The sequence below is a fragment of the Amphiura filiformis genome, chromosome 4 (genome assembly GCF_039555335.1).
Source record: "Amphiura filiformis chromosome 4, Afil_fr2py, whole genome shotgun sequence".
NCBI classification, from domain to species: domain Eukaryota; kingdom Metazoa; phylum Echinodermata; class Ophiuroidea; order Amphilepidida; family Amphiuridae; genus Amphiura; species Amphiura filiformis.
Window position 1 is genome coordinate 81816067 of NC_092631.1, and position 16306 is coordinate 81832372.

The 16306-nt window shown below is 35.3% G+C and overlaps 1 protein-coding gene across 4 annotated transcripts in view; it reads right to left on the bottom strand.

The window, feature by feature from the left end:
- Positions 1-16306, bottom strand: part of LOC140151508 (diuretic hormone receptor-like) — a 470017-nt gene that overhangs the window by 71661 nt on the left and 382050 nt on the right. The gene's annotated exons all lie outside the window — the stretch shown is intronic.

A 16306-nucleotide genomic window follows, 5' to 3' on the forward strand; every position in this document is an offset into this window, starting at 1 on the left:
TTGGCAAAGGTGAGGGCTTTTGTACTCCGAATTTGTAAATCTATAAATGAAACTTTGAAGGTGTTGATATACAATAAGTTTAACAAACGAAAACAAAAACACGTTACTGTTTCAAGCCATTCCCGTAAAAAGTGGCGCAGTAAGGTAAAGGTAAAGGTAAAGGTAAAGGAGACGATCCTGTATAAACAGTGATCGGAGTGCCCATCTCTCTTTCATTGGCGATTGGGCCAGACTCCTCAGTAAAGTAACATGCGAATATAAACAGTGGTGCTGAGCAAGACACTACTATGGAACTCGCTCGCTTTGAATGGGTGCATGGTGTACATATTATGCAAGAGGATATTGCTTTTCTTGACTTTTTGTAGTGTATTTGTTTTTGCAATATGTGACTCCTCGCCACAACTGAGCCCGGATGTCGCCAGTGCCACTATTGAGATATGCTCCATCGAACTTAACAATAAACAATAGGAAAGAAAGGATTTATTGACTGTTTTATTGATTTTCACTACTTAAATGTCAAGTACTATAGACATGATATACATCATTTTAAAGCTAATTTCAAGCAGAATATTTTGGTTGAATATCTCAAAAATGATGATTGGCGACATCCGGGCTCAGTTGTGGCGAGGAGTCACATATGTGCTGGATATTATAAGCATACACGTCACGAGATTTGAATTCCAAAATAAATTATTTATTTAAAAGCGCTCTACATGTAGAATGGTTTGCTTAATACTGTTCATTCAACATCTCATAGCAGTATTGTTAACAGTATACCATCTTCAAAATGCTCAGTTTAATGCATTTTGTTTTTATAAGCATATACACGCAGAGGTGAATCTATTCAACTAGAAGTATATGAAATCCATAATTTGTCGTGAATTATACACACTACATCATTTTAAATTAACATATTCTTGAACTTGAATTTAAATATCAAAGATTTTTACAAGTCTGCTATAACACAACGTTAAAAACTTTTCAACATAAGTTTGTAAATTGTGAACACACAGACTAATATAAATATGCAGTAAAATGTACAGGATATTAAACAAATGTATTCCTCTTTATACTTCAGTTTATCTCTGGTCAGTCTAAACACAAGACTACGTGATTGCACATACCTTTCATTAGCAATCGCCAATGTTACGATTAACTCATTACTTAAGTTGAGCATGTCTTCGGACCGCGTCTTTATTATCAGTTACGTGCTACCAATTTATTTCTCCTAATACTTTAACAAATGAGGAAGGCATTCAACTACTAGAAAAGATTCAGTATTCTAAATGAATTGCTTCGGGCGACATACGTTAATTCAGATTCACAATGCGCAGAAGTTTGTAAAAACACTTTCTAGACCAAAGGAAATGAACTTCTCTCTTGCAAGGCAATGTTAAACAATATGACCAGCCAGATTGGAATAAAGGAATTCTTTCAGTCATGGTCAAACGATAATTTACAGTATGAACAAAGTGACGTGCGTTGCGACAAGATAGTTAATGCATTTATATTATAACCCAATAACTTGCAAACCCTTTCCAGTCAGATCAACTTTAGCAACATTTATATTCGTTACGGAATTAAAGAATCTTGCAGTTAATTTTAGTACTGCCTATTGTCTTGCAGATTGACAGGTACATTTATATTCTGTTAGCTGAATATGGTAGATATTTTTGTTCACAAATTTCACAATTTTTTTTACACATATTATCTTTAGAGACAGATCTTTTAGGGACACTGTTTAAAAATAATGAGTATCGATATAAACAATAAGTGGTAATTTAAATACGACATGGATCCAACGCTAATACTTTATTTATTTTCGTTCAATCATAGATAACATTAATACCAGAAACAATGTTCAAAAATATAGGGTACTTTTGTAAATGCATTCGTAATGGAGCAAACACGACATATATCCCTAAGTAATGTGGAACCAAATTATTTGTCAACCAATATCAGAAGAATAATCAGGAAATGTGAACAAGTATCAAAGCGACTGAAATACCGCCTCCGTCTGGAGTTGAATAAATCCTCGAGCACTAAAGGACATTGCGACATATGACTTATTATAAACCATAGAAAAGGCTTACTTGGCTCAAATGGTTATGGAAACGGTAAAATTATTTCCAAGAAGCGTTTGGAATAATGAATTGTTTTGGCTCCAACTAATATAATCATTCTTTCTTTTTAAATATTCTATGCAAGAGGAGCTGGAGATAATATTTACAATGATCCACGCTTTATACATAATGGTCATGCAACAAGCATTGCATTTATAATTTAGATTTCTAATTCATTAGGGCCTCGACTCCAAATCACACAAACCTACTGGTGGAGTTTTCAAGAAAGAAGAGACACAATTATTATAATGTATTATAATTATTTAGCATGTAAAGTTCATAGTAGGGAAAAAGTTACTGGAAAAGTTATTGGACACGAACTACTTCCTTACATGTAAAACTTAATAAACAAACATATTATTCAATCATTGCTTTGACGCCATATAGATACTGCACAATTTAAGTACAGAGTTTATCAATTCATTATTATGTGCCAAAAGATCAAAAAGTTTGTTAAACGAATTATTTCATTTGGAATATTCCCGGAATATGTCATATTATATACAAATATTTTTCTATCGACTGAAAATGATGTAAATAAGACAATACCCGGAAGACAAGTTTGTATGTCTGTTAAAAACAGACGCTTTATATCTCCGTAAACCGAGTTAAGGGGGTACTACACCCCTGTCCAATTTTGTGCCTATTTTTGCATTTTTCTCAAAAATTATAGCACATTGGTGACAAGTAAGATATGTATATTATAGGGGCAAGGACTACAACTACTGTACTGAAAATTCAGCAACTCAAAGCAAGTAGTTATTGATTTATTGATCAAATATTGGTTTTCCCTCATTTTTGACTGTAACTCCACAACTGTTGTCTGTGCTGAAATAAAATTTCCAGTGCAGTAGTTGTAGTCCTTGCCCTATAATATACATATCTTACTTGTCCTTAATGCGCTATAATTTTTGAGAAAAATGCAAAAATGGGCACAAAATTGGGCAGGGGTGTAGTACCCCCTTAAATACTATACATTTATCAAGTGCGCCAAATTTCTTGTTCTTTAACTGTAGAACCAATGTTCACCTCAGGCAGCAAAATGCTATCACATGCATGATATTTTGTCAGTTAGCATTGACTCAGTTGCATCAGTCTGATTCCATCGGTTATCTCGCTTTAGGATAGACAGTTAGAAGCAATGATTTCATGAGTACATTGGATTAGTATTCTGAAACTAAATTGAATTCCAGGAGAATATTACACTGTATTTTCATATATACACTCTTAGATAGCGAGAACCAATCAGAGCAAACTACATGTATATGAAAATGTTTGAATACAAAAATGATGCTCTTATAAATGCATCTGCGCACAGTTTCCGCCTCGACACACCCGAGCACTCAGATATTTCCAAGCATAGTGAGTCTCTACGCAGTCTGTGTTTATACTACACGGTTGAGTGCATAGCAGCCTAAGATATGTGTGAGATCTAGTGAAAAATATGCATATGTTATTGGTTTTTGTCAAAACCTCAAAATTTGAGGTTTCCCTTCATCCAATCTGACATTTTTTATATCGAACGAAAGCTAACAACCTATCAACAGATAACGCAATTCAGATAACGCAATGTAGGTTTTAAAAGTCAAAACCTCAAGTGTTCCTTACAATATTTTTCAAATGTTATGAAAGAAGACACTTATATTTTCCATATTCTAGCTTCATTTCAATGATCAATTGCCAATTCTCTTTAAAAACAAATTGCACAAATCGTGTATTTTTTTTCTCGTGTATGAAAAAGGTTAATAAATGCGTACGGTATTACTTGTTGCTCGAGAAATCGTGCAGAATCATGCACTTGCACCGAGCTGTTGATGCGTGTAAAGCACTCCACCTTCGGGGCTCTTGCATTAGTCGCATCAACATCTCAGAACGCGTGCATTATTTTGTACAATTTCACTCCCAACAACCACTCCAAGACACTGGTGTGTGCTTTCCACCTCTGCAACCGTGAAGCCAAACGTCAACAGAAGGTGGCCTGGTCTTGAACCACACTAGAGCACTGTGAAACACCCGTATATCTGAGATTTACTCTTGACCGCACACTTTCATACAAGACCCACATTAAGAAGATAAGGAGCAAAGGTTGTTCACGAAACATTATTTTGAACAAGCTCACTGGATCGAGATGGGGAGCTCGACCAGACACTCTCAGATCAACAGCCTTGGCCTTATGCTACTCTAGTGCTGAATATGCCTGCATAGTGTGGGGAAGATCAACTCATGCCAAGAAGGTGGACCTCAACTCATGCTGCCGACTTATCACTGGATGCATCCGATCAACACCAACGGAGAGTCTCTACACCTTAGCTGCTATAGCCCCTCCAGACGTTCGTCGAGAAGTGACCAGCATGCAAGAGCACCCCATGTTCTACCTGACTGCTGCACCCAAATGCCTTAGATCCAGAGTAAGCTTGCTACAAATGTCATCCTCTAAGGTAGGGGCGTAGCCAGCTTTGTTGGTCGGGGGAAGGGGGGGGGGGCAAAAAAAATTTCGGGGGCACAGACGAAAAAATACAGTTGCATCATACAATACATAAAGACTGTATGTCTTCGAGCTTTCCATAAAAGGCTTTATTCGGGACGGTGTATTTGGTATTTTACACTTTTTTCGACCATGATCAGGATGTGAAGGGCTTTATCTTAACAAATTTTGTATTTTACACTATTTTTACTCTTAATTTTGGTAGAAAATGGCTCGTTGCCCCTTTTCCTTTCCTTTGCTCTCCTGATTTTCTCTTTTATTTTTTGTCAGAGGGGCACCTTTTTCTTTCATTTTTTGTCAGGGGGCACTGCACTAACACCCTACCCCCCCTTGGCTACGCTACTGCTCTAGGGACAGTCTCCAAGGAAGAAGAAAGACTCGCCCTGTGGAAAGAGAGATCTCCCACTTCACCTAGGTATTGGACTGCAACCCAGTGAGCAGCTACCACCAGGAGCTGATCCCACGTGGCCTGAGTGGCGGTGTCTCAACAGACTAGTCGGAAGGCTAGTCAATCAGGGGTCGGAAGGTGCAAAGTCTCTTTGCAGAAATGGGGCTACCTACCAGGAGGACAAAATACTATCTGTGAGTGTTGAACTGTTCCACAGACTATGGAACACATGCTGGTCTGTCCACAGATGGGGCAACACTGCACACATGAGGACCTATCTGAATTCAACGATTCTGATCGTCACTGCGTCAGCTATTGGCTCGGGCGCATTTGACCCTTCACTTGGACACGCTAAGAAGAAGATTAACCTATAAATAATATATGTTTGTTCGACTCTGCATTAAGTAATATTTCTAGGATACTAGGAGTTTGTCTTTTAAGAGTTGCACAATAAGTAGTTAAAAGGATCACGATGAATTATCTAAATCTGGCAGCTGCGTGAACTCGTGATTAAGTCTGGAAAATATTAAACAATAAAACGTGTTTGAATCCATGGTTTTTCTAGGGTGACCGCGGTCCATCGGTGGTTGGCACCTGAATACATTCCTAATGATGAATAAAATGCACTTGATCTAGCACGCATCGTGTGTGCCCTTCGACTGGTAAGGCCTAACACTTGAACTGAAAACATGTGCACAGCTATCTAGAGTGCGAAATTCCGTACTAATACAACTTGATTTATCCGTTGGTAAATAAAGCAAAAGAATGTGTTAAAGCCTTAATATACGATTTCCGTCAAATTTAAATTTTGTTATTCTTTATTCAAAATGTTGAAATGATATTAGTAATAACTGCCGGGAAGGGTTGCTGTCCATTTTAAGTCGAAATAACATGGTGAAGTAAAAGAAACCCCACTTGTTATTTTGGCCATTTTAACATGCAGTTCTATGGGAGGACATATTATCATGATTTTTAAATTATGATAATATGTCGAACTTTGCTCTGTTGACTTACAAAGACAATTAATTTGGCCGATTCCATTTAGGTGCAAGTTGGGACATGTGTAAACATTACAAATATGCAAAAAAATCAGGTTTGAAAAAAATTAACCAATTTCATATAATAAGATCGTACAATATGGCTTTAAAATAGAACCTTGGGATAATAAAAAAAAAAGATAAATAAAGGCATCTATATGGCACGTATTGCGACCTATTTCTGAAACAACCCTAAGATTATTTCACCTGGGTGTAAGCTTGTGCTATCCGGATAAACGATACTACTCTCATACTGGTGTTGACCGATGTAACATTAAGGCCGATGCACTGAGCGGTTTCGATGATGTTTGCACTGGATACTGTTTCGTATTGGTCTGGTATACTTGCCAAGTTAAGCAGATGACTGTTGCTTACTTTGAGAAACCAGATACATTTACAGTAAGCCTGGCACATAGTTGTATCCGTTAATCATCAGATGGATTTTCAGGTGGATTTGAAAGGTATATTCAAGTAAGACAACAACAGTTCCTTCGGTATTATATGACGGGAATTCGGGAATAATCCCTGTAACATGATGAATACGTATCATCTGTAATAAAATTATTGATAAAAGCTCGGTTTATCTCCTGTGAAATAGAAATAAAAATGCAAAGGAGTCTGTATATTACTTGATCCTTTCCCTCGAGTATAAAGAAAGACAATTCTTAAACACTGGAGAACGTTCCTGCAATCGTATTTGTTCTTACCCGTGTGATATGACACGATATCACACGGGTCAGCGCGTGTGCATCGACGCGATACGCAAACTCGCTATTTGAACCAATCGGAGGCGCATAGCAACAACGGGACTGATCGATTTTAAGCCGTAGGTAATACCTTGTAAAATGTAGGATTTATGTTGATTATATACTCAGGATGTTTTTATTTGAATTGAAGTGTTTTTTAAAAGAATGAGTATAAATCTATTGTTTTTATTCGTTGTCGTACATCTATCGTATCATATAACACGGGCGACATCATTATTTTTGGCGTAAAACAACGCCCGTGTTATATGAGGCGATAGATGCACTCCAGCGGCTAAAAACAACACATTTATTCTCTAAATATTATTTCCTCGGCCTACTGCTGGAAAAGGGTAAAATGCGAACAAACAGTTATAACTATTAAAAAATTATTTCCAATCAATAAAAACTTCATAGTTTTCCTTTTTGTTCATTATTAAATATAAGTTGGTTGCTTAATATTAAACAATATGGTGGTTTCATCAAGTCAGTAGAGAAACGGAAACAGTTTTATTATTGTAAAGTAATATTGCTGGTGAAACCAAACTTTTTGTATTTTATGAGTTACCTCAGCAGGGAAAGTAATGTCGAATTAATCTCCTTTAAAAGAAATTAACTACGCTTGTAATCATAATAATATCGCTATATAAGCCTCTGTTTCTGCCATTGCATGTTATTTTTCTGATTTATTACTTTTAGATATTTCTTCTTCTATGTCTGCTTACGTACGGTCACTGAGCAATATAGCTTTAGATATTATTAACTACTGTACATTTGATCAAAATAAGATTGATTTGTTGTTATCCTTCGACAAACCTCTGCACAATCACCTCCACAAATTGTTTCACCCGAATAACTACTTTTGGACCATTCTTTGCTGGCTCTTTGTTTGTGTTCTTTAAATGACTTTTATTTTTACTAAATTATATTAACAACTCAGCTCACTTGTTTCTCTCTCCTTGCCTTTTTTTTTATTTAGGAGAGAACTAGGAGACGCATACTTATGAGTCATTATATTCAATTCCGCAATTGGCAAGAGTTTGTAAAAACACTTTGGCGTCATATTGATTTATCTTGGTCAAGAAAGAACTCTCCCTTGCAAACAAAGTTAACAATGCTAAAAATATGATCAGATACTAAAGAGAGATTCAAAAAAGGAAAATACGAGTAACAGTGTTATTGCCTATATCCATTTTGATTATCGCATCTAAAATATATAGCCAACGATATAGGAGACATTTTGGAAAAATTTGTGACTGGTTGAAAAATCTGTGTTGGATCACATCTTTTTCACGGATTTTTCAACCGATCACAGATTTTTGTCTGCTAGTGATATAAAAAACACTATGTAAGCAAATCGAACTTTCTAAATAATCATGCATCTAAGTGAGCTCTTTGGCTCTTCATAAGGTACTGAGCAAGATATTAATACAGAAACTTCTGAGTTTCAACGCGGTTATAGGCTATGCAAGAGGATATTGCTTTTTTTCGACTCTCCGTGGTACATTATATTCACAAAATTAATATGGGGTGGATATATAGGCCTACCCAACAAGATTTACATTTCAAAAAATCAATTAAGTTTATTTAAGAGCGCTCTGGGATATGTTCCTTAATATGTTTTATCCACAATCAAATAGCAGGATTCTTTTAAACATAAACCGTATACAAATTGCTCAGTTAAATCTACTTTGTAGTTATATAGATAGGAATTATATAGAAGTTAATCTATTCAGCCAGAGGTATATCGCAGTAAAAATGTGTGGTAAAATGTATTATACTACATCATTTTAATACTACACTAAGACTGTTAGAATTATGTTGTGCTTAGGTAAGGTAAGAACAAGAATCATAGTAAAATCATTCTAGTAATTCTGAGTGGCTATGTTCTAACACAAAATGATAAACTTTCAAGTTGGGATATTATAACTGTCCTTCATACACACAGTTAATACTTGGTCAGTCTAACAGAAGACCACCTGACTTCACATACCTTTCATTAGCAGTCTTCAATGTTGAGTATGGATTTAGTTACGTGTTACCAATTTATACTTATATCATAACAAACGAGGGATAGAAGGCATTCAACTACTAGAAAGGATCTCAGTATTGTGGTAAAATTGGTTCAGGCAACGTATTTAAGTTCAATTCCACAACACTTTGGCGTCATCTTGATTAAAGGCCTATTCAGTGTTTTGCTCATCCAGACTATCGTACAAATCATCAACATTCAGATTTTGATACCTTTGTTATTGTCAAAGATGTACTAACATAGTCTGCTAGTGGTTCACCGAAAGCCGTGTATTTAAGATAAAACAAAGCATTTACATGAATCTGTAATTTATATACTGACAGTATTATAAATTATCTACATGTATTTGAATGGGACTTTAATCGTGACCAATAAAAAACAAATTCCGTTCTAAATGAGAGTTACGATAAAACAATGCCAACTTCGACTCATATCAAGAAACATTTGGAATCCTCTTAATTTTGATCAAACTATACCAGCAAACTCAAAACTGTAAAAACTGTATAAACGTGTGATCAAACATTTTTAGAGCTAATGCGACCATCATCACGGGCATTTAGTGTATATAATTCACCAATAACCAAATCACTTCCAGTCAGACGATCAAGTATAGCACTATTTTCGATTCGTTGGAAGAATTCAGTAATGTCGTATGTCACTTAACAAACTCCTGCTCAACCTCACAAGTACAGTCACTGACAAAAGTTTCGAATATTTTTTTGCATAGTCCTGTCTTAAATTGCAGATTACTTACCATCAATGACCCGTCAGCCATGTAAAATGGATCACGGGTGAATGTCACCCAATACGTAATGTAGGACAATGGCTTCGTATGCCTGAACCATCGGGCATCCTTTTTGCAGTTGTTTTAACGATATGATCCATATGGTCTATACGATATTTCTGATCACGGGGCGCGAGTTGAGCGCAGATTAATATGTAATCGCGTTTACAAACAGAAGGCTATTGGTGCCGCTTTAGCAATTACATAATGTGCATTTTCTAAAATTTTAAAGAGACTTCGAGAGACCGGAATTACTATACTAAGACCAAGGTCAGGTCGGCCCCGGAAGACCGATCTCTCCGGAGACGTTGCAGCAATGGCCGCTTGAAGCCTGCATCTCGGCTACGAACAGAATGGCTTAGGTCTGTAAACGCGCCTGTTACCAGGGAACCTGTGAATAATAGACTGGTTAGTGCAGGTTTTCGGGCAATACGACCAATAAGAAATCCGATACTTCTGCAAAGGCATCGGCATGCGTTCTTGTTTTGGTCACGGGGACATACGAATTTCACAGTTAGCCATTGCCGTAATGTGATCTTCAGTGACGAGGTTCCTCAGCTACAGACAAGATGACCGATTCAAGGTCCGAAGACAGGATGGTCAAGCCCTGCTTGAGGATTTATCCTGCCCAGAGTCCAGGGAGATGATGGTGGAATCACAGTATGGGGAGCATTTTAGAGTATGTCGAAATCGAACCTTGACATGCTTGAAGGACACATGAACAAGGACCAATACCTGTAAGAAGAGACTTCAGAAACAATTTCGTGATCCAAGATTACAAAACCATGGCGCACAGAGCCCTATGCATGAGGGAATGAGAATGTATAACACCTGGACTGGTCGGCTTTGAGCCCGAATATGAACCCTATAGAGAATTTACGGGCAGAAGTATCCCGCAGGTTAGGTAACATGGACAACCAATAATCACGTCGTGTACATGACCTTGAGCTGTAAAGGGTGGACGCACCAAATGAAGAGCTTTGTTGCAAAACCCCTTACATGGATGTAAGAGGTTTTGCAACAAAGCTCGTCAAATATTGAGTTGTGTCTTCTCTAAACATGTCAAGTTTTTGTTTAAACGATAAAGTTTGCTGGTGTTTTAATCTCATCTTGTGATACAAAGAGACCGCCAAAAGGTGTTGCAATTGTGTGATCATTCCATTGTAATGCGCTTCCTCAGGTAATTCGTTGTTTAATTGACAAACTGTGTGATGTTAACATCAAAGGACATTTTGTATCTTTCAATTAAATGTAACTGAGCACAACTGAGAACAATAAACATGTTCCTATGATCATACTTATTATATGAGGTATTAAAAACTGCATTTGATACAAAAATAAAACTATCCCAAACTTTTGTCCATGACTGTAGTTACAATATATAATACGATATTCTGCAATGTGGTGAGATATATTCTCCCTGTGTTAAGGTCACTGTGCCATCTCACAAACAAATACATTAACTAAAATTGCTATAACTTTTTAATTATTTATGCAGGTTATATAAAAGTGAAATTATTCAGTTAATCTAAAACACAAATTTGGTGTTGTAATAATACAAATTTTGGAGTAAATTTCAACCAACAAAAAAATATTTGGCTTAAATTTTTTAGCACGCTATAAAAAAGAGGTTTGTGGAAAAATAATCACATAAATGAGATTGGTTAACGTAACATATCGTTTCTCAGATGCATTGGTCTTATCGGTTGACTTAAATATCGGGTGTCCCAAAAAAAGGTTACATGTAGATTTTTTGAAAATAATATAAGTTAATGTTAACAAATTTAACTATCCTTTTAATGACATAATCCATGTACCCTCTACTAGTACCCCTGTGAATGTCAAGTTCACAATCTACGTACTTAGCCCGCATTCCAGGCATTCCTGACCAAGCTCTTTACGTGACATAATGCAACACGAGGTTCATTACACCACAGCCACCGTGTATTTGGCGGGCAGATGCAGTGTTATTTTTGCTTTATTCTGATAAACAAAGAATAAAACTTGTTCAGTTTTATTTCAAGAGTTCAGTCAGTGATGTAAAAAAAAACAGCAGCGATTTCAAGTCAACAAAATCCAAGCAAGGCCTAAATGCAAAAGTTTGTTATTCATTTCACTATGTTGATGACTGGAGATACAGCGAGCAGAACTGCTTTTTAAAAAAACGTGTTCTTCTCTAATGACCATCTTCCTTACCACCAAGAGTTAAAAAGCTCAAAAACTGATTTATTTTCAGTGTGCAATATTTAATATTTCAATATGTTTCTTTTGTGCAACAATGAAAGATAAGAGAAACTTAAAATATAATAAAGAAAAGATCTCAAACAAAGGTGTGCTTATGTTCAACTTTTGTTGTGCGATATTTTGAAGGTTAGCCACTCTACTCTACGTTTATATGTATCTATGAGTTTGTAAGTTTTATCAATAACTTTTAAGTTATGCGCCCTCCCGAAACAATATGTATTAAAGCCGAACACATATAATTATTGCTAGTACAAGAGGTTAGGCAAATTCCTTTAAAATACTTCAACTCTGAAGTCACATGTTGAATATCCGAGGCGTATTGTAGGTATAGGTAAACCGTATGTTCAACTTGGGAATGCCTTTAGCGGTCAAGTCGTATTTATCCTACTTGAAAAGACCAATGTCAAATGTTATGCAACGTTTTACTTTTTTATATTCAAAGCATACTTTACTTGAAAGCATTGAGTGCCGAGTTTTGTGTTTAAAAGATATTTTGTTAAACACTTCACAATTCCGAGTCCCGGGTGTGTAGGAAGTTATACAAGTTCTATCAGTAAAAGTCAATGGGAGTTATTGATGAAGTTTTGAAGAGTCGGACTCTGGTATTCTGTCCGGAATGTGTTCACACACATAAGTAAGTTGTAAGTATATTTTAAGTACATTTAGCATTTCTCTTCAGAAGTATGATTTGGAGATGGGAAAAAGTTAACGGTCATTGGTTTCCTTAATGGCTTTGGAAATTTCTTGGAAATAAAAACAAGTATTAATTCAATAACATCACACTGCAGCTGTAGCAAATAACAATGCGGCAGAAAATATTTTCTTAAAATGTGAATATAAAAGAAAATGAGTAAGTTACGGTAAATAGACTTTTCTTCATTTCGAGAATATCTTGTAATATTTATGCTTAACAATTGAGTAATATTAACAAAATAAGCCAATGGCCCCCTTCAGCTACCTAACATTTTAACATCTTGATATTGCAATGGCTGTTGAGTGTTTTGATTTCTTGGAAATAAAAACAAGTATTGTTTCAATAACACTATCACATTACTGCAGCTGTAGCAGATAATAATAAGGCGAAAATATTTTCTTAAAAGTGAAAATAAAAAGCGATGTAATAGATTAAAGTAAAACAAAAACAAAAAATGAGAACATCTTCTGATACATTGCATTCATACTTAACAAATGAGTGGTACGTGCCATATACAGACTATGCCAATGGCCCCCTTCAGTTGCTTAAAATATGAACATGTTGATATTGCAATGAGCGGTGAGTGTTTTGATTTCTTGATACGGCGGAAGCAAATAGTTGCAAAAACTACTATTCCATTAGGAATCCATCTATTGTACTTGCTGGATTTTTGTCATTGTCACCGTATTTGTAAGTAGGTTTTCTATCCTTTAAATATAATATTATATATCGTTATGAATTCGGCAGAGTGACGAATCGAGCATTTTGAGCAAATTGAGTTACTGTATGTTTGTGATTATGTTTCAGGCGATTTTTCATTTCAACCAAAAATTAATGATAAATCTTACTTCCCGACGTAGATATTGAAATTGTGATTTGGACGAATCGCGCCTAAGTGCGATTAATGAATTTGACCAAAAGACGAATACTTAGCTGTACAAATCATGTTGATAAATTGTATAGTATAGCTGAAAACTCCGAATCTTCTATATTATATGTCATATACTGTTATTTTTGATACCAATGGATAGCTATAGGTATCTTCTACCCAGTGATGCCAAAATAAGTACACACTTTCCCCACACGATATCGCTATGGCGTAATTATGTCAGAGCGCCGTCGCAAAATTGGGAAATTTATACACAAAATATAGGCCAATATTGTTATATTTACTCTAAAATCCTTGATTTCAACCGGAGTTTTCACTAAATATTACGGGGATGACTAATTATAACTGATATACCAAGTTTAGAATCAATAGCCTTAGGACAACCAGCAATTTTTACATAAAATCCCCAAATCAAGGATGGGTGCTATAGTTTACACGTAGTTGAATGCGGATTCGTCCCCGTATGTAACTCTTTTTACAGCGGTTGACACTTTTTGGATTTAGCATAAAGCCGAATAGCTGTAAATACCTGTTTTGAAGGATATATCGATTGTTTCAGAACATGCAAGTATTGCAAATAATTAGTGCACATTCACTTCTATAATATACATTTCAAATGAGTGCTCACGAATGTTCTCATATTTTAGAAGGGCCGATGGAACGGTACCAATATTTTCAAACGCCGTTTACTCAGAACAGCGATTTTGCGGATTCGTCACTCTGCCGTATTCATAACGAATCGAGTATATATATATATATATATATATTTCGAGTAAATCTCGAGTATAAAGGAGATAATCAAAATTCTACATTTAATAGATTAATTAACAACACATGCATTATGTTTACGTGCCCCTTCTCAAATGGACTCTAGATTGAATATTTTGATCTGCAAAAATGTACATAGTGGTAGTTGGATACTGTATTGTCTTGTGCTTTCCCGTGTCAAAAACTAATTCCAAATTTTAGAACACTGATTTGATAAGTTTGGTAAGTGTTTAAAATCTGTGTGGAAAAAATGACAAGCATTGTTTCATTAAAAGTATACACAAACTGTTGCAAATAAAACAAAATTATAGAAAAGAGCAAAGACTAAACTAAACAACTACCAACTATCGCTGATAAGCATATCTGCCTATACACGAATTGCTCGGATAAGAACGAAATTGATGGTAGTTGGTTAAGCCTTTTAATTTTTTCCTTTTAATTAACATATGTCTGTGTTACAAATACAGCTATGTATTTTTGTTATTGTATTTGCTGCATGATTTATTATTGTTGCTGTATCTGTACAATATTATTAAGCATGCAACATTATCAATTGACAGTTTATCATCAGTATATCTGTATATTGCAACGTGCCTGCACTCAAATGGACTTTTAATTCTTTGTCACAAGTAATATATAGATTGAATGTGCTTAAATGCAAAACAGCGTATAATAGCAATTGAATATTCATCATATCAATGCTTTGTTTGCTTACGCATGTCAACATATTAAACATGTCTTCAAGCACTTATTTGTAATTTGTATGTATCTTTCAAGTGCATATCGTTATGAACACGGCAGAGTGCCGAATACGCAAAGTTGCTGTTCTGAGAAAACGGCGTTTGAAAATTTTGGTACCATTTCATTGGTCCTTCTAAAAATTTAGAACATTTGTGAGCACTCATTTGAAATGTATGTTACAGAAGTGAATGTACAAGATTTATTTGCAATACTCGCATGTTTTGAAACAATCGATATATGTCCTCAAAATGCGTTTTAACAGCTATTCGGCTTTATGCTGTATCCAAAATGTCTCTATCACCGTATTCAGGGTCGAATACGAATTCAGCTACGTATAAACCATAGCAGGAATCCTTGATTTGAGGCTTTTATGTAGAAATTACTGGTTGCCCTAAGGCTATATGACTATGTCGAATTAACATGGTATATAAGTTATAAATAGTCAACCCTGTAATATTTAGCAAAACTCGAGGATTTTAAAGCAGAAATAATAATATTAGCGTACTATATATTGTGCGTATGATTTTCTGGGATTTTCTAATTTCACGGGGCGCACTCACGTTATTAAGCCATAGCGATATCATGTGGGGAATTTTTATACTTCTTTTGGTATCACTGGATAGAAGATATCTACAGTTATACGTTGGTATCAAATATATTAGTATAGGACATTTAATATTCGGGGTTTCCAGCTATACAATACTATAGATCCATCTGATTTGTACATTTACGAATACGATTCGTCTCTTTGCGCGAATCGTCCAAATCAAGATTTCAATATTTACGTCGGAAAGTAAGCTTTATCATTAATTTTTGGGGGAAATAAAATATTTCAATATCTACGTCGGAAATTAAGATTTGTTATTAATTTTTGGTGGAAATAAAAGATAACCTGAAACATAATCATAAGCATACAGAAACTCGATTTGCTTAAAAGTATCGATTCGTCACTCTGCCGAATTCATAACGATAATATAACATAGGCCTATTTATCTTAGAAACACTTGTTTGTACTATAATAAAAAGTAATAAAAAGTAATAAATCTCTTCTAATATTAGGATTTCATTGCATTTGAAAGTGGTATTGACAGCAAACAATCGATAATTATAGGTTTCAGGCAGATAACAGTTGTATTAATAAAATTAAATGTGAATGCCTGTTCTAAGTATAAATGCTTACATCACAGACATAATTGGAAGATAGAACATTCACTTTTGGCCTCACAAATAAGGACATTGCATGTTCCGCTTATATACTTGGGCACCACACATGTCTTGGTAAGTTGAGTAGCATATCAATGTCGATTTAGTAAGTCCGGATGTTCCGTAAAGGAAGTACAGTATTGTTTTCAAATTCATGCACCACAAGACGTGAACT